We start from the raw sequence: 18,260 nt of genomic DNA, 5'->3' as shown, positions 1-18,260 counted from the left end.
TCTTTTTTAAATAATATTGATAATTAGTTTGGATAATTGTTATTGTTATATAATTATTATTGAATTTTGAATCTGAAGGTTTATTTTTTTATTATTATGAAACTTCAAAGTAATGCTAGCGATTTTATTTATATAAAAAGTTTCAATCTGGGTGGGATAAAAATTGGGTTGAGGTGGAAGGAAAATGAATTTGAAAAACAAATTCAGGCCTGGGTTGGACCACCTAGACCTTGGGTCGGCCCAGGTAAAAATAAAAAATGTAGGTCCGGTATATATATATATATATATATGTGTGTATATATATATATATATATATATATATCTCTCTCTCTCTCTCTCTCTCTCTCTCTCTCTCTCTCTCTCTCTCTCTCTCTCACACACACACAATGAGCTAATATGCATATAACAGATCATTTAAGAGTGTAGTCTAACAAAATCAAATGCAAGGAGGAAAAGAAAATCCCAAAAATTATGGATTATATAGTTCTATCATCTTTTATGATTGAATAAGTTGAAATTGTGATTCTAATAAGAGGAGTTTTACACATTGAAATATATAAACGGTTCAGGTTTTCAAGTTTTGAATCAATAAAGCAGCTGATTCAATTAACCAGTGATTCCTATGAGCAGAACCTGCATATTCAATTTTAATGAATTGTTTTCTGCAGCTAAAAAACTATGATAAAGTGAAAAAAAAATTCTACTATATACTCTTTAAAACCCTTTCACATGTCCCTGGCAGTATGCATACCACGCTATGGTAAACACTGATAAAGATGGAAGTCTGTTCCACCAATCAACTACTAAAGGCAAATTTATGCATATCTATTCTACAACTGTCTTTCCTCACTTTGAATCTGTGCCCCCTCAGGTTCTTATTTTTTGAGCAAGAGGAAGAATCCCATCAGCATTCAGCTCAACCCATTCAAGGCCTTATACACCTCAATCAGATCACCTCGCAGGTGCCTACTCTCCAGGTGCTGCAATTTGCAGAACTTAAGCCTTTCTTGGTTAGAACACCCCTTTTTTCTCCTGACCAATCTTGTTGTCCTTCTTTGTACTCATTATAGCAACTCTACATCCTTCCTAAAATGAGGCCTCCAGACCTGTACACAGTACTCTAGTGTCGCCTAACCATTGCAGTGTATAACAGGATTATCACCTCCCTTTCACTGCCAGCAAAATTCCTATATATCATTGACAAGACTCCATGACCTGCCTTGGCAGCCCGTCTGCATTGTTCACTGAACTTCATATTTGGCTGAACAATTACCCCCAGGTCTTTTTCACTTTCCACTTCCCTGAGTGTAGTACCACCCAATTGGTATGTTTCTCTTCGGGTATTGCCACCCATATGTAGTACTTTGCATTTGTCAATGTTAAACTCCAGTTGCCACTTCTCAGCCCATTTTCCCAACTTAACTAGATCCAGTTGGAGTAGCATACTGTCATTACTGTTGTTAACAACCCTGCCAACCTTTGTGTCATATGCAAATTTGGACATTAAACCTGATATACCTTCGTCAATATCATTGATAAATATACAAAACAACAATGGGACCAACACTGAGCCCTGTGGAACTCCACTAATAACATTTGTCCACGAAGAGCAGTGTCCATTGATTACCACTCTCTGTTGTCTCCCACTCAACCATCCCTTTATCCATTGTAGCAGCTTACCCTTGATGCCATACTTCTCCAATTTGTACAGCAGTCCTCCATATGCAACAGTATCAAAAGCTTTTCTGAAATCCAAGTATATGATATCAAAATTATTTTTGGCATTCAGTTCCTTAGTGACCACATCATACTAAGCAATCAAATTGGTCAGACAAGACCTCCCTTCAACAAACCCATGCTGTGTCTTAACTATTACTGTAGTCTTGCCTAGATGATCCTGCAGTACTTCTTTAACCAGTGATTCCATTATTTTCCCCGGAACACAGGTTGAACTAACAGGTCTGTAGTTACTTGTGTCACCTTTTGAACCTCCTTTGTGAATTGGTGATACATTTTCACACCTCCAGTCCATGGGGACCTCCCCACAGTCCAAGGAAGCTCTCATAATTATGCCTAAGGGTTTGCTTACTTCCTTTGCTGCCTCCTTTAATATAACTGGATAGATCCCATCCACCCCAGGTGCCTTCCTTATGTTTAACTTCAACAATTTCTCCTCCACTTTGCTCTCAGTTATTACAAAATTACTTAGCTCTCTCTTAGCGTTTGAGAAACTTCTGGCACTCCCCTCATTGAATAACTCGTCATGTGCAAATGTATATACAAAATAATCATTCAGTTTATCAGCTACATGAGCATGATCATAAATAGTCGACCCATCTATGTTAAGTGGTCCAATCTGTTTCATCCCTTTCCTTCTAGAGTTTACATAAGTAAAGAACTCCTTGCTGTTTTTGTTTGCATCCTTTGCCAAAGATTTCTCATAATCTGCCTTTGCCTGCCTAACCTCCTTTGTGACATGATTACAGACTAGTCTATACCTGCCATAGGCTTCTGTGTTGCCTGATACTTTATATGCATCCCATACATTCTTCTTCTCTGCCACTAGCCTCATTAATTCATCTGACATCCATTTAGGCCTAAACCTTGAACAGTATTTCTTAGTTGGAATCAAAAGCCTAGTAGCCTCCAAAATTAAGTCCCTGAAGGCTTCCCAATTAGAATTCACTGTCGGTAATATCATCATCAGTTGATCCCACTGTACAGAATTTAAAAACTGTCTGAGACCTCTGTAGTCACCTTTACAAAAGCAAGTCACATTTTGAACGAAAGTCATCTTTTGAACCCCCTTTGTGAATTGGTGATACATTTGCGCACCTCCAGTCCATTTCTCTCTTGTGACAAAATTCTATTAGTTTTATAGGACAGCTAAATTGACTAGTATACAGAACTGACATGTGTGCTCAGTTACTTCAGGTCCTCTATGATAATATATTGGTATTACCACTCTGCAGTCAGGGTTGTAATTAGCAGACTTGAGGCAAAGTATAGAGGACTTGGTTTCATCTTCATGAGTTACTTCAGTTTTTTTCAGCCTATACAACATATAAATTGATTTTTGAACATGTCGTAACACTGTGACTGTTGTAGCTGATACATCAAGATGCCTCTAAACCAGCCAATCTGGTGCAACTGCAAATAAGTTGCGCTAGTGTTTGTAGGAGTTCCTATCCTTCAGTCTGCTGAAGGTTGAGGTGTGCATCTGGGCTGAAAACTAATGTTTGAATTTCTCTGTGTAAAGAAAGAAAATTGTTTGAGCATTTTTTTATTTGGTCAGAAAAATTTTAAAAAATTTTAACCAGACAAAAAGACACTTTTGGGTTCATTCCTTTAACTTTTATCTTTGTTAATCCATCAGCACTCTGCTGAAGTTTGGCAGGAAAGTTCTGAATCAGCCTGTACATAAAGACGTATTTTGGAAATTGATGTTCAAACCTATTTTTTGTCTCAGTTAATTGAAAAAAAGATGGAAGTGTCTTCCATCTTTTTTGACTTAACCTGGAGCCAGGTGTACAGTCTTCAAGATCCTGCACGATTCCAGCAATTTTGTGCTCATCTTACTTCACACACCTGGCGCCTCCATAGCCAGGTGGGAAGCAGCAGTGTGTAGCACACGCTTCATGATTAGACGCCCGTCACCACCAAATACAGAGGATGCGGAAAGGTCAGGAAATGACCACCGCATATCCCGGAGCAATATGGCCTTAGTTGCTAATGCTCCTAAAACCCAAATAACAAACAACTTCTTGATTAGATCGGGGTTCAAGCCCGTTACCACCAAATACGGAGGATGCGGAAAGGTCAGGGAATGAGCACCGCATATCCCGGAGCAATATGGCCTTAGTTGCTAATGCTCCTAGAAACCAAATAAACAAACAAACAAACAAACTTCACACACCTGAAACTCACTACACTTTCAACAAAATTTTTCTTTGGTATATTCATTAAAAATTACGGAAATCTGTTAGTTATTGCATAAACAAGACAAATGTAGGACAAAGTTAATCATGTTCTTGATAGGTATGTGCATGTGCTGAAAAACAAGAATTTAAAATTAGCATCATTTCTTGTATCTAATTATTGAAACATGTTGGCTTTACCTTTTCTGGTAGTGTCTGTAATTGTTACATTCTCTAGCTTTGCATTGTGGGAGAGACCATGTAGTGTCCAATTGTTGAAGCATGCAGATTTTTCAATCGATATTTTGCTTGCTGTCAGTCAAGATAATAAGGGAGATTTGTATTTTTCTCATCCAAATAAGAGAGATGATAAAAAAAAAAAAAACATATATAAAAAGAGCACTTTAGGCACACATAAAGCACTGAAGATGGTGGTTTAATTTTAAAAAGATAATTAAATGTTTTTAATATAAAAAAATGGATTTTTCACACTTGAGCTTATAACAGATTAAAAATAAAGTTAGTACCAAAAAAAAGTGAACAATTTTGTATTATTTCTTGTAGTTTTGTAAGGTATAAATGGGGCTTATTTCCAGGTGTAAGCATGTGATCTTCAAAAAACACTGGCACGAAGTTAAGTGAACTGGCAAAAACTAAAATTGAAGAACTGCTTAATACTACTGTGAAGTGTCAGGATTATTTTTACTTGTAAAGCAAATGCAATTATGGATACTGTTTATTCATTTCTATGGTGCTGTTTTTGTATAACATCAGTTATTTCATTTATAAGAAGATAATTTTGCATACTGTTAATTGTTGTTTTCAAGATTTGATAGTGTAGATGTACTATTTTTCAAACAGCTTTTAAAAACCAGATTTTTTCTTCTTGCAGAAACACTATTGACTGATGTAAATAAACGTTGGATTTTTTCATATTAATAGCACTCATTTGGTGAGTTTTTATTATAATTCAGTAATTTAAAAAAAAGTTGCTGGTTTGTCAGTTTGAAAATTAATCATTTGTCCTTTAACATTGCATAGTCATTAAGTGTGATATATATAAATGGTGTTGTGATGTTATATTTGATTGAAATCATTTAAAACTCAAAATACTACTAATGAGATGCCAATAAACATCAAAATGGCTCTCTGGGGAGAGTGGTACCAAATATTTGTGCATAACATTATATTTTTCTATTGGGGAATTGTTACTTATTGACAGTGCAACACTAGGCAGCTCATCTTGGTTGACCTTGCAATTTGAGAGATCAAAGCCTTTTGACGTGTTCGTCTTTTTCATACATGATCTACAAAAATGGTTGTAATCACATCATAGCAAAACTATTAATCACAGCCAGGTCTTAGAGCATTTGTGCTCATATTGTTGAAGTAATATTATTTGATATCTTTTGGCATCTCTCATTTTAAAATATTCTTCTTAAGAAATAATTACAACAGAGTATGTGTTATCTTTATCAGTTTACATGACGTTTTGATTTTAATAACATTAATATGGAGAAATTCAATCAATTTCTCACACAGAATAATAAAGTTGGCTGGCATTCGGGCCAATTATTGTGGGGGGAGGTCCAACACAAATGAAAAGACTCCCAAAATCAAATCATTGTTTATGGAAAAGATTACCCATACTTAATTAAGCTTTCAGTTTTCCAGCTGTACCTATACTGCACATTACACACACACACACACACACACACACACACACACACACACACACACACACACACACACACACACACACACACACACACACACACACACACAGGGTGTCTCAAAAATATTGGTACAAACATTTAGGGGAGGTAGGTAACATCTAAAGGAATGTGAATTGCATAGGAACCCATAACCAGAAACATCACGGGAAAGTAGTAGTAGAGGCACAAGAAGCAGAAATGACACAAGACAGTAATTAGTGGCAAACATTTTATTTGACATAATATTAACAATGGAGTACGAGATGGATGCATTTCGTGATGTTACAACAGATGCTCGAAGGTTCCACCATGAGACGCGATGCATGTGTGACACCGACGCAGCATGGATTGCCGGACACGGTCGAACACACCTGGAGTTTCTTTGACAGTAGCAGCAGCGCAGATGAGTTTCGCCATGAGATCCATTTCCGTCTCCACAGGCGATTCATACACGATAGATTTGAGGGCCCTCACAGAAAGAAATCAAGGCTCGATAAATCAGGTGAGTGTGTGGGCCAGGCAACGGGTCCACCACGGCTAATCCATCGACGCCCAAAACGCCTGTTCATATGGTCACGAACACACCTTCCATAATGGGCATGCACCCCGTCATGTTGAAACCAAATGTTGCATCTCACATTTGCTGGAACATCAAGTAACCCTGGTAGAACTTGTTCAAGAAAGATTCGATATTTAGCGGAGTTAATGCGGGATGGTAACAGGTATAGGCCGACTAAGCAGTCACCGACCATACCTGCCCACACATTTATTACGAAGTGATATTGTGCCACATGGGGGCACACACCGTGTGGGTTGTCATGAGCCGGCACATGAGCATTGTGCTGATTGAAGAAGCCTTCCCGAGTGAAATAAGCCTCATCCGTGAACAAAACATAGGCTGGAAAATTCAAGTCTTGAACACTTTCTTGGAGAAACAGCTGCCCAAAAGCCACACGTGCAGGATGATCTTGGGAGAACAGTAACTGAACCCTTTGGAGATGAAAGGGGTGTAAGGAATCGTCGTGCCAGACATGCTGTACACTACAATGAGACACCCCTAAGGCAGAGGCAGTGGCACGTGTGCTGATAGTAGGATTATTCTGGACGGCATTCAACACACTTTCTTCCATGACGGGAGTTCATGTCGAACGTAGTCTGCCCATACTACTCCTGTTACCTCTAAATGACCCATAATCGCACAAATTTTGATGCATACGTGCAAACAAACGGTGGTCTGGTACATGTCTGTCTGGGAAACGTTCTCCATAAATTTGTTGAACGGCTCGTCAATTGCCCTCTGCTAATTCGTACACTAGGTGCATGTCTGCCAGCTCACAGTTCGTATATCGGTGCATGCTCTTTGTGCGGCAACTACTGCTTGAATGAGTAAACCAGAAATTTTCCCTCTCGCGAACTGATGAACAGCGTCGTCTACCGACTTACAGTGACATTTCCGGTTATGGGTTCCTATGCAATTCACATTCCTTTAGATGTTACCTACCTCCCCTAAACGTTTGTACCAATATTTTTGAGACACTCTGTGTGTGTGTGTATACAAATATATACAAATACAGGCATACCTCGAATAACGAATAGGATGCGTTCCACGAAATTACTTCGTTAAGCGAAACTTCGTTTTCAGAGGTAAAAATACTATGGCCAGAATAGGGATACGTTCCTACGTAAAGAAAATGAAAAGCTTTTTTTCGAACAAAGAAAAGTTTTATTAAATAAACAGTCAACTTACATACAAAGTGAAATCACATTTTAAAATATGAGTCTAAAGTTGATTGCTTATGCTTTTTTTCTCTTTCATTTAACAATTTCCTATATGGAGTTATTGCATTTAACACTGATCGCTTAACAATAAAACTTCTTCCTAAATCAGGATCATTTTCACTAAAAAAATTTAAAACGTTTTCAATGTCATTTAAGCACTTTTTTAAATCTTTGGTTAACACTTTTTCGGCGGAACTTCTTTAACTTCGTCTTCATTATCTTTGTCTTCGTTGCTAACAAGGTTTTCTAAATCTTCCACTGAAAACCATCATCTTCTGCATTCAATAAATTTCTAACATCCTCTTCATCGACATTTTCGAAACCTATTGATTGAGCCATCTGGATAACTTCATTTCTAATTTCTTGGATGTTATTTTCTTCTTCTAGTACAACTTCTGGCCATATTTTGCGCCAAACTCCATTTAAGCATTTCTTAGTGACTTCTTTCCAAGAAATATCAATGTTTTCAGTTGCGTTTTTAATGGTGTAGTTTTTCCAAAAAGTTTTAACTCTCATTTCCTCTTTATCCTCTAGTTCAGTTAAATTGCTTAATGTTCGACGCAGATAATAAGCTTTAAATGATGCTATTACTCCCTGATCCAATGGTTGAATCAGGGAAGTTGTGTTTGCTGGAAGAAACACAACTTTGACAGGAATGCATGTGTCCAACGTGTTAAGATCAGTAGGATGTCCCGGAGCATTGTCTAACAACAAAAGAGCTTTTTCTTCAAAGTTGTTTTTTTGACAATACCGTTTTACTTTAGGACAAAAGTGGTTAACAAACCAATCAGTAAATAACTCCTTGGTAATCCACGCTTTTCTATTTGCTTTCCATATTCCAGGTAAATTCATTTTTATGTTACCTTTTAACGCCCTCGGATTTTCTGAATGGTAAACTAATAACAATTTTAATTTATAATCGCCAGAGGCATTTGATCCAAAGAGTAACGTTAAACGGTCTTTGGCTGCTTTGAACCCAGCAGCTTATTTTTCTTCAATAGAAATGAAGCTTTTTGTTGGTAGCCGTTTCCAGAACAAACCGCTTTCGTCAACACTGAACACCAAATTTGGTGGAAATTGTTCACGTTCAATTATTTCCTTTAGTTTTTCTGGAAACTTATTTGCAGCTTCTGTTAATTTTACACTATGAATCCTGGCCCGTTTTTTAAATTTCTCGAACCAACCACGAGAAGCCCCAAAGGTTTCCGTAATTTCTTCAGTTTGTTTAGATTTCAAGTGATTAAACTGGAATATTTTTTTATGTTAAATGGGGCTTGAAATTGCGGACTTCGTTATATCGAAGCTTCGTTATCAGAGGTAACGTTAACCGAGGTATGCCTGTATATATATATGTATATATATATATATATTTTTTTTTTTTTTTTTTGCTCTCAGCTGTTTTGAAGTGACATTAAACTGGTTGCTGTCATGGTCATGCATGCATTGTATTACCATCCACATAGCTGTAATTTTCAAGTAGAGTTTACACTAAAGTTATGAAGTTTATTTGAAGTTTTATTTGTCCTGGATTCTTAAAACAATTAGTGCTATAGGTGCTGGATTACTTTCTTAATACAGTGTATGCTGCTTATTGAAATCACTTCAGAACTCAGCTAAACTTATAACAGTAATTAATGAAACAAGAATGCAGCTATTCAGCATTGCTTATGGATGCAGAACAGAAATGTGCATATAAAAAGATGAAAGTGGACAGAAAGAAAACATTAAAATCAAGCAATATGTAATACTTTGTTTGATTGTCTTCTATTTCTTTGAGAAAGTCATGAATGAAACCATCATAATTTTTCTGGAAATCGATGCAAACCATTAAAAACAAATCAAGAATTAGAAAAGGATTGATGCTCTACTGCAAAACAGTTACGCTGGTAGGAGTGAAGATATAGTACTTTCTTTTAGTTAACAACAGACAATCATACAAACTGTATAAAGCAAAATCAGTAACTAGCCATGCGATGTGTCGGAGTTCAAGAACAAATATTATGTAATCACTTCCACTGCACATGAGTAAACCACAATAAGGCAAATATTGTTGGGATATAAGAGATGAGGTGTCTATGCATTCATTGTATGCTTGATTACCTCATCTCTGATATCCCAACAGATATAAGGAATGCAGAATTGGAATTTGGGGCGTACGACGTGTACAGAAAGGATAGACAGGATAGGAAGGGAGAAGGAAGTTATGCTGTTAGTTAAGAAACGCATAAAATCTAAGGAAGTGCATCCAGTTGACATGGGTGAACAGTGCAATGATGAGTCAGTTTGGTGACATAAGCACTGGGAAAGCAAAATTGCGAGTAGGAGTGTGTTATAGGCCTAATGACTGAGTACAGTGAACAACTGTACAGAGAAATAGTGGGCCAGTAAATCAAATTGTCTTATAATGCATCATTTTAACTTCCCATATATTGACGTACTTGTGGGTTGGTCACTCACACACTAACAAGGCTTTGTGGATTTATTGGATGATTGTTTTCTACAGCAGTATCTTAGAGAGGCAACAAGAGTGAGTAACACTCTTGATCTGATTATCAGCAGTGATTATTCATGAATTAAGAATTTACAGATAAAGAAACCACTAGGTGGCAGTGAACACAGTGTACTGATGTGGGATTTACTTAAAGAAATAACTACCATCAGGGGTAAAGGGAAGGGTTTTTGCTTTCGTGAAGGTAGCTACAGTGGTCTCAGAGATAAGTTCTAAACAGTGGAACCAACTGAGGATGTTACCAACAGTAAATTCTAAATGGGAAGCATTCGAGGAAGTAATTTTGGAAGCTACTGGCCTTTTTGTTCCGACTAAGAAATATTGTTCTAAGTTTAGGCCCAAATGGATGTCAGATGAACTAATGAGACTTGTGGCAGAGAAGAAAAATACATGCATTGCATGTAAATTATCAGGCGACACAAAAGCGTATAGTAGATACAAGCTAGTCATAATCGAGTCACAGAGGAGGTTAGGCAAGCGAAGGCAGATTATCAAAAAGCTTTGGTAAAGGATGTAAAGAAAAACAGCAAAGCCTTCTTTACTTCTAATAAACTCTAAAAGGAAGGGGATGAATCAGATTAATCCACTTGATATCGTTGGTTGGGTTGTTGATGTTCCAGCTGGGGTAGCTGACAAACTGAATGAGTATTTTGCAACTATATTCCTCATGCGTGAGGAAGTCTGTAGGGAAGTGGAGGCCAGAAACTTATCAAACTCTAGTGGGGAGCTAAATGATTTTGTAATAACTGAGAGCAAAGTGGAGGAGAAATTGTTGAAGTTGAACATAAGAAAGGCACCTGGGTGGAATAGGATCTATCCCCTTATATTAACGGAGGCAGCAAAGGAAGTAAGCAAACCTTTAACCATAATTACGCAAGCTTCCTTGGACTCACGAGAGGTCCCCATGGTCTGGAGATGTTCAAATGTGTCTCCAATTCACAAAGGGGATCAAAGGATGACAAGTAATTACAGACCTGTTAGTTTCACTTCTGTTCCAGGGAAAATAATGCAGTCACTGGTTAAAGGATCATTGCGGGATCATCTAGACAAGACTGCTGTTATAGTTCAGACACAGCATGGCAGTATTAATAGGAAGTCTTGTTTGACAAATTGATTGGATATCGTCTGATATAGTCACAAAAGAACTGGATGCAAAAATTATGCTGAGTGTAGTACACTACTAAAACAGGATGTAGAAAAGTTGAGCAGATGAGCTAAGTGGTTTCAACTGAAGTCAAATGTAAAGTATTGCATATGGGTAGCAGTAACCCCAGAGTAACATACCAACTGTGTGGTACTACACTCAGTTTAGTGGAGAATGAAAAGGACCTAGGAGTAATTGTGCAGTCAGATACGAAATTTTCTAAGCAGTGCAGACAGGCTGCAAGAGAGGCTTGTCAATGATATACAGGAATTTTGCTAGCAGAGATAAGGAGATGATTGTCCCCTTGTATAAGGTGATGGTCAGGCCACTCCTTGAGTGCCGCATACAGGTCTGGTGGCCTCATTTTAGGATAATATAGAGCTACTGGAATGAGTACAGCCAAGGGCAATGAGATTAGTGAATGGAACAAAGGGGTGCTGTAATCAAGAAAGGCTTAAGCTCTGCAAATTGCAGTGTCTGGTGACTAGGTACCTGTAGGTAATCTGATTGAGGTGTATAAGGTCTTGAATGGTTTGAGCATGCTCAGTGCTGATGAGATTCTTCCTCTTGCTCAGATTACTCACCTGAGGGGACATAAATTGAAACTGAGGAAAGACAATCATAGAATAGATGTGCAGAAATTTGTCTTTAGCCAATGGGTGGTTGATAGTTGGAACAAATTTCTGTCTATCGTAGTGGAGGTCAATACTTAAATAATTTCATGCAGAACTAGACAGGTGAAACAGGAAGGGTTTTTTTTTTTTTTGGCTGATGCTATATAAGCTTGCTTTCTTGCATCATATGCCTCTACTAATGCTATTACTAAAATCAGCAATATAAACTGAAGACCTGATTACAAGAAGCAACTTTTTTTTTTTTTTTTTTCCCTCTGTATTATTCTGATTGGGACTTCATAAAAGTGATAACATTATTTGTGTTTACCGTAAGTAGTGTGCAGTGTATTTCCTTGTCTGAACACTGTCTTTTCCCATTGATAAGCCTTCCCATATATATCTGTTATTTATATTGCTGCCTTCTTTCTTATTGTGTTATTATAGTGGATTCCGGTTATTTGGGGCACCGGTTAATCAGGACAGCCATTTATTTGAGGCAAATCTTAAAAAAACAGAACCCAATCAAGAAAATAGCCAGGGTTTACTTCGCTTAATTAGGACAACATGCCATTTAATTGGGGCAGGAGACCACAGCACTGGAGATTACCCTACGATTGTCTCCGACCATACCACGTGGTTCGGTCGGATTTCTGGAGGTCACAACCTTAAAACAATAAAAACAGTTAGCAGTTATCTGTTTATTCAGCTTTTCTGTTTGTGCCATCTATCATAAACGGTTAATAAACTCGATCTTATTGAATTTGCGATAATACCGACGGCTGGAATTCTGTGGGTTATTATGGTGAAATGTGTTTACACTTTCATGGAATCTTCAATCATATAAAAAAAATTAATTTTCAGAATCTTCTCTTCATTCCTATTTTAAAGCTTCGTAACTTGTTACTCCATTCTCACTTGCGCATATCGTGTTACTTTCAATTTGTGTGTGCCAGCTTCTTTGTTATTGATTGCTTATATTTTTACTGTTTTAAATTTTAACCCCACCCACAAATGTCAGCTAGTTAGTATGTACATATTACAGTACGTATTAATTATTCCGATTATCACGTATATTCTTCCGATTTTCACATATAACTTAATTTTTTAATTGGTAAGGTAATAAAGGGTAAATTTGTGCTTAATATACCTTTACTTTTATAGCCTGTGGATAATATTCCTCCTATTTTCGCTAATTAGAATCGCTGTTTAATAGAATTAAAATTTAATTCACAAACGTGATCACAATGACCAGCGCTTACTACACATCGTATAGTGAACGGTACTTTACTATGGTGACTCCATCGTAACATGATTTGATTGGACAGTGAACCAATTGTAAAGTGGGGGTCCATTGTATTTTTAACTTTTTTTAAGTGAAACTTCGGATAATCGGGGCAGCTACTTAATCAGGCCAAAATGCACTAGTCCCGATGTATCCCAAATAACCGGAATCGACTGTTTTATTATTTTTTTTTTTGTTAAAAAGAATCAAAATAAAACAAATGAAAAACAATCGACATCTTGGTTGGTTTTAATTGTGTATACCTAGAAACAACTGTATCTTATAAAACTCATTTAGTTATGTTGCCATGCTATGCTGTTTGTTGCTGCATTGCTTATAATATCTTTATTTAGATCTATTGCCATGTTACAATATTGAGACAAATTACACAATTTGGCTACAAAAAGTGATTATTCAGTTATATAATTTCTCAGAAAAATTATTGTTACTATCACAAACTTGATTCATTTTGAGAGCCTTTTTTTCTCCATAAACAAAGATGTATATGTAAAGAGATCATGGACAGACACATATAACATTGGTTTTGTTAATATATGCGCTATTATTTTGTAATAATAAGCATATCTTTATTAACAGATTTTATTCAAAGATAACCTTTTCTGTACTGAGGAAAAATTAAACATTTGTAGTTTCTCCTTCCTATGACTTGTCTCGTGGCCTTAATTGACTTTGTGCAAATTGAAACAACCTCTTCCTTGCAAAATGAGTTATTTAAAGCCAAATCTTAGTAAGCAAACATTTTGATGTCTACTGTTTTAAATGGATTTGAAAACCAGCTGTTAGATAAATTGAATTTTAAAATTTTCAAAGTATTGCAGAGTGGTTTATTGACTTTGTAATGTAGAGAAATCCATTTGTTTTGAAGATCATTTGTAAATAAATGAGACTGTCATTAAAGGGGTAAAAAAGATTTGAAAAATTTTTACTATTCTGATGAAATCATTAATGGAAAACTGGGCCATTTTTGGGACTTTTTAAGAAAGGGTTATATTAGCTTAATTTTTCCAGTGTCTATTTGTGTACATTATTCAGGAATGAAAACATTATCTTGATTTATTTGGACTGGTTTTGCGTGAAAGCTAATTGAACGTCATTTCACTGTTGGAAGCTAATTTTTAAAAATTACAACACTGTATAACAAATTTTCAAAATGATTCTGTTTTTCTGCATTTCTTGCAGTTTCTTTTTTAATTTGGTTTGATTATGATTGTAGTTTTTGCATAGTATCAGTGGTTTGTACAAAAATGAAAGAAAAGTAAATATGCCATAATACTATATCAGATTCATTAACATTGTTTTACTTCTATACAGAATAGAGCATTAATATTTGCTACAAATAAAAAACAAGCTAAAATATCACAAATTAAAAAGTATAAATCCTCCCCAGGTTAATCAAATTTTTCCTTGAAAATATACATTTGAATGTGTGTCTTTCTCTTATATATCAGTGTGATCATCCTGAACCAATTACCACATACAGTGGCGGACAAAAAAACTGCATTACTTGTGAATTTTGCAAATAATGTGTTTTGCGCTGCATTGTGGGTTGCATAAATATTTGAAATGCATTTGTTATATGGGATATATATCTCTCTGAATGAAATCCAATAAAAAGACTCCACCTGATATACCTAATTGCCATAAATATCTTCCCAAAGGATATAATGCTTAATTAATGGAAATATGAGAAATCATGCCAATGGCAATCATGACAACCAAGCATACATTTTATTGCATTTACATGTACAGACTGAAATGACAAATTAACGTAATAGTATTATGCACTGCAAATCAGCAAAATAAGTCCTCAATATTTTGTTGTTCCTCTTCGAGCTGCAATTACACCCTTGCAACGATCTGGCATAGAGTTAATCAACTTCTGGATATGTAGTTGCCCAATTTTGTGGTACCGCACCCTTACAATGCTCTCCTGCAGCTGAATCTTACTTGTTTGATTCTTCTAAGCAATTTTAGATAACATTATGTATCAGAAATTATCAATAGGGTTCAAATCTGAACTGTTGCCGGGCCAGTCCAACACTGTAATGCCAGCATTTCTGAGGTATGACTGCGCATTAAGGGAGGAAAACAAGGGAAAACATTGGTGTAAGTATGTTTTAAGCCTTGTGAGACAACAAGACAAACTCATCATTAAATGTGAATAGCATGAAACTTACCCATTTTGCTGTGTGGCAAGGCGCTGACTCCTGTTGAAAAATGCAGTTTTGGATGTCTGTGTGGTGATCCCTAATAACGTGTTTCAGACACCCCCTCCAAGATAGCAGTGTAGGTTTCTGTATTCACCGTTCTGTTAATAAACTTAATTCGCCCCACCCCTTTGCTTGTTGTACATCCCCAGACTATCTGACTGGCGGGGAACTTTACAGTCGGTGTTATGCAGTCAGGATGGTATGCTTCCGATTTTCGTCTTCTGACATATTGCTTCTCGTCCGAGCCATGGTTGAATTTCGATTTGTCAGAAAAGATGACGGTGTGCCATTGCTCTTTTGTCCGTGAAACATGCATTTTAGCCCAAGCAAGTTGCTTCTTCCTTGTTTGTTGTGTCAACAAAGGCTTCTTCTTCTTCTTGGGCCGATAGGCATGTTGACCACATTCCGAAATAGTCTTTGGATAGTTCGTGCATTTGTTTCAACATGAGACGTCATCTCAAAGTTCAATTTTAGATCAGGGACACTGGCATGGCAATTACGAAGGCATAACAGTTTCAAATATCGATCTTGGGAAGGCATAGTCACTCTCTTACGGCCTGATCTAGGTCTTCTCTTCGCATCACCGGTTTCACGCACCTGGGATACTGCTAACTGGTGGCAGCCTATTTTATCAGAGATAGCCGTGTAGAAAGACCTTACTGGGATAGATCAACAGCTACACTTTTTTTTTCTTGGTGTGAACTGAACATATGGAGCCATGCTTACACCTCTGCAAAACAGGTTACTAATGAGTGTGTATACCCTTCCAACGCCATATTTATAGAAACTGCTGATGCAATACCTTGCAATTACTGTCTGATGCAATAGAAGCACTATCTGACTCAATACCTTTGCTTTGTGACAAACAAAATGACTGTAATCAAACAATATCTTATGCATTTCAATACAAATGTTACTTTTTTTTTAAGGTGATGCAATTTTTTTGTCTGCCACTGTATATTAACCCATCATAGCTTCAGCCCAACTTCCTTAGTGCCTCTTATCCATTGATTGTATGCTCCTGTGAAATTTCTCTGCATGTTCTTCACTAACGTTACCCAGATTGGATCTGAAAAAAATCTGGATTTGGCTAGTAATGGAGTTTGGTTGACATTTTGCATCCTATCCTTTCATAATTTTCAGATAGTTCCTTTGTAATTTTCACTCAGTGTTACCAAGAAAGCTATTTACTACAAGGCTAAACAACTGCCATGTATATCGCACAGCATAAGTAATTTTTTCTTCCAGTTCTTATGTAACCAACAAATATACCACCTTTCACTTTTGCATCATACAATTTTGGAAACATAGATTAGATATGCTAAAATCTATAATAGTCTGCTAAAACTCAATTTTAGCAGACTATTCTCTTCTTCGGTAGTGCTAGTTTACTTCCATTCCTTTACTGTTCCAGTGATAGAGAAAGCAAGGGAACTTTATTGAAGCCATCTTGCAAATGCAGAAGGAACCCTGACAGACATCCCATTTATACTGGCCATCTTCTCACATGCATCACATTTCCAGTATTCTTTAATATGGACAAAATGTACATCATCAATTGGTGAGTGTATATTTCCACTCCAATGTAACACATCTTTCAAACTACTTGAACTGTCTGTGAAAATATGAAGCTCTTCTGTATTGTGATTAATGTCAGTTTCTTCCCAAAGACTAATAAAATCAAGACAATAGCACAGAGATGCTATTGTTTTAGCAGTAAAAATGTGATCAAGTGATTTGCCTTTTTTTTTTTTTTTTTTGTTTGTGAAAGTCTTGCAGCTGGGGCGAATTCTACTCTTTTAACCCTTCGTTGGCTATGTATCTCTCAGATACTAACATCATATCTTTCTTTGTTTCTTGGAACAAGATGTGGCAGTGCATGTGTGCTTCTCAGTAGCTTAATTTATTGCTTCTTGAAAGTCACTGGAATTGGTTTCGTTTTTCCAAGTTTTTTGGTTTCGATTCAGTCTGCTGTTTGTATCTGTGAAACTGCCCACATAAGTGGTGCTGTGTTGCTTTTGATGGCCGTGATGGATTGCTTAGACCCAATTAATGCAAATGATGCCGAAATTATTCGTGCCCTGCTGTTTTCTGAAGAAGTAGGTGACGAAAGTATTGATGATGGGATAGAATCCGATGAGGTTTACATTGAAACAAGAGAAGACAACTCGGAGAGTGCACAAGACGTTACATCAGAGGAGGAAAGTTGCAACGAAGAGGACAACACTGACAGTTTTTTTCATAGGAAAGGATAAATTGACAAAGTGGAGGAAAGTAAAGAGATCAACAAAAATTCAGCACAGATCTCAGTCTTCTAACAAATTTGCCTGGAGTTATTGATCATGCAAGAAATGCCAGCACACCCTCTGAAGCATGGAACTGTTTTATTACAGACAAAATTTTAGATGAAATTGTTGAGTACACAAATCAGTATATTCAAACTGTTCAGTCAAGCTACAGCCAGAAAAGAGATGCCAAATTTACAGAAATTGAGATAAAAGCTTTCATTGACCTTCTTTATTTGGCGCCTCCGTAGCCAGGTGGGAAGGAGCAGCAGTGCGTAGCACACGCTTCTTGATTAGACCGGGGTTCGAGCCCGTCACCACCAAATACAGAGGATGCGGAAAGGTCAGGGAATAACCACCGCATATCCCGGAGCAATATGGCCTTAGTTGCTAATGCTCCTAAAAACCAAACAACAAACAACAACAAACCTTCTTTATTTAGCTGGAGCACTTCGGAGTAACAAATAGAGATTGAAAGAGTTATGGGGAACTGACGGAAATGACGCTGAAAAATTTCGCTTAGTGATGAACCAGAGATGCTTCAAGTTCCTCATCAGGTGTATAAGATTCAATGATCAAGAAACAATGATCAAGATAGAAGAAAACAAGATCGCCTTGTCCCCATAAGAGAGATTTTCACTGAATATTCGGAAAACTGCAGGTAGTGTTACTTCCCAGGTTTTAAGAAGTTTAATCTTAATATTGATGAGAAATTAGAGGCCTTCAGAGATAAATGCGGTTTCATACAGTATATACTTTCAGTGGCAGCAGTGCATAGCACACG

The 18,260-nt window shown here is 36.8% G+C and overlaps 1 protein-coding gene across 5 annotated transcripts in view; it reads left to right on the top strand.

Annotated features, from left to right (window-relative positions):
* The window catches only part of LOC150081989 (circadian locomoter output cycles protein kaput-like), a 269,964-nt gene that overhangs the window by 9,195 nt on the left and 242,509 nt on the right, over nucleotides 1–18,260 (top strand). For all 5 annotated transcript variants that reach the window (XM_090379039.1, XM_090379036.1, XM_090379038.1 and 2 more), the window contains exon 2: nucleotides 4,810–4,869. The gene's annotated coding sequence lies outside the window, so the exon portion shown is untranslated. The remainder of the gene's footprint in view (nucleotides 1–4,809; nucleotides 4,870–18,260) is intronic.

The sequence above is a fragment of the Mastigoproctus giganteus genome, chromosome 8, assembly GCF_048544385.1.
Source record: "Mastigoproctus giganteus isolate SK-2022 chromosome 8, ASM4854438v1, whole genome shotgun sequence".
Lineage (NCBI taxonomy): Eukaryota > Metazoa > Arthropoda > Arachnida > Uropygi > Thelyphonidae > Mastigoproctus > Mastigoproctus giganteus.
This window is presented reverse-complemented; position numbering and strand designations above follow the sequence as displayed.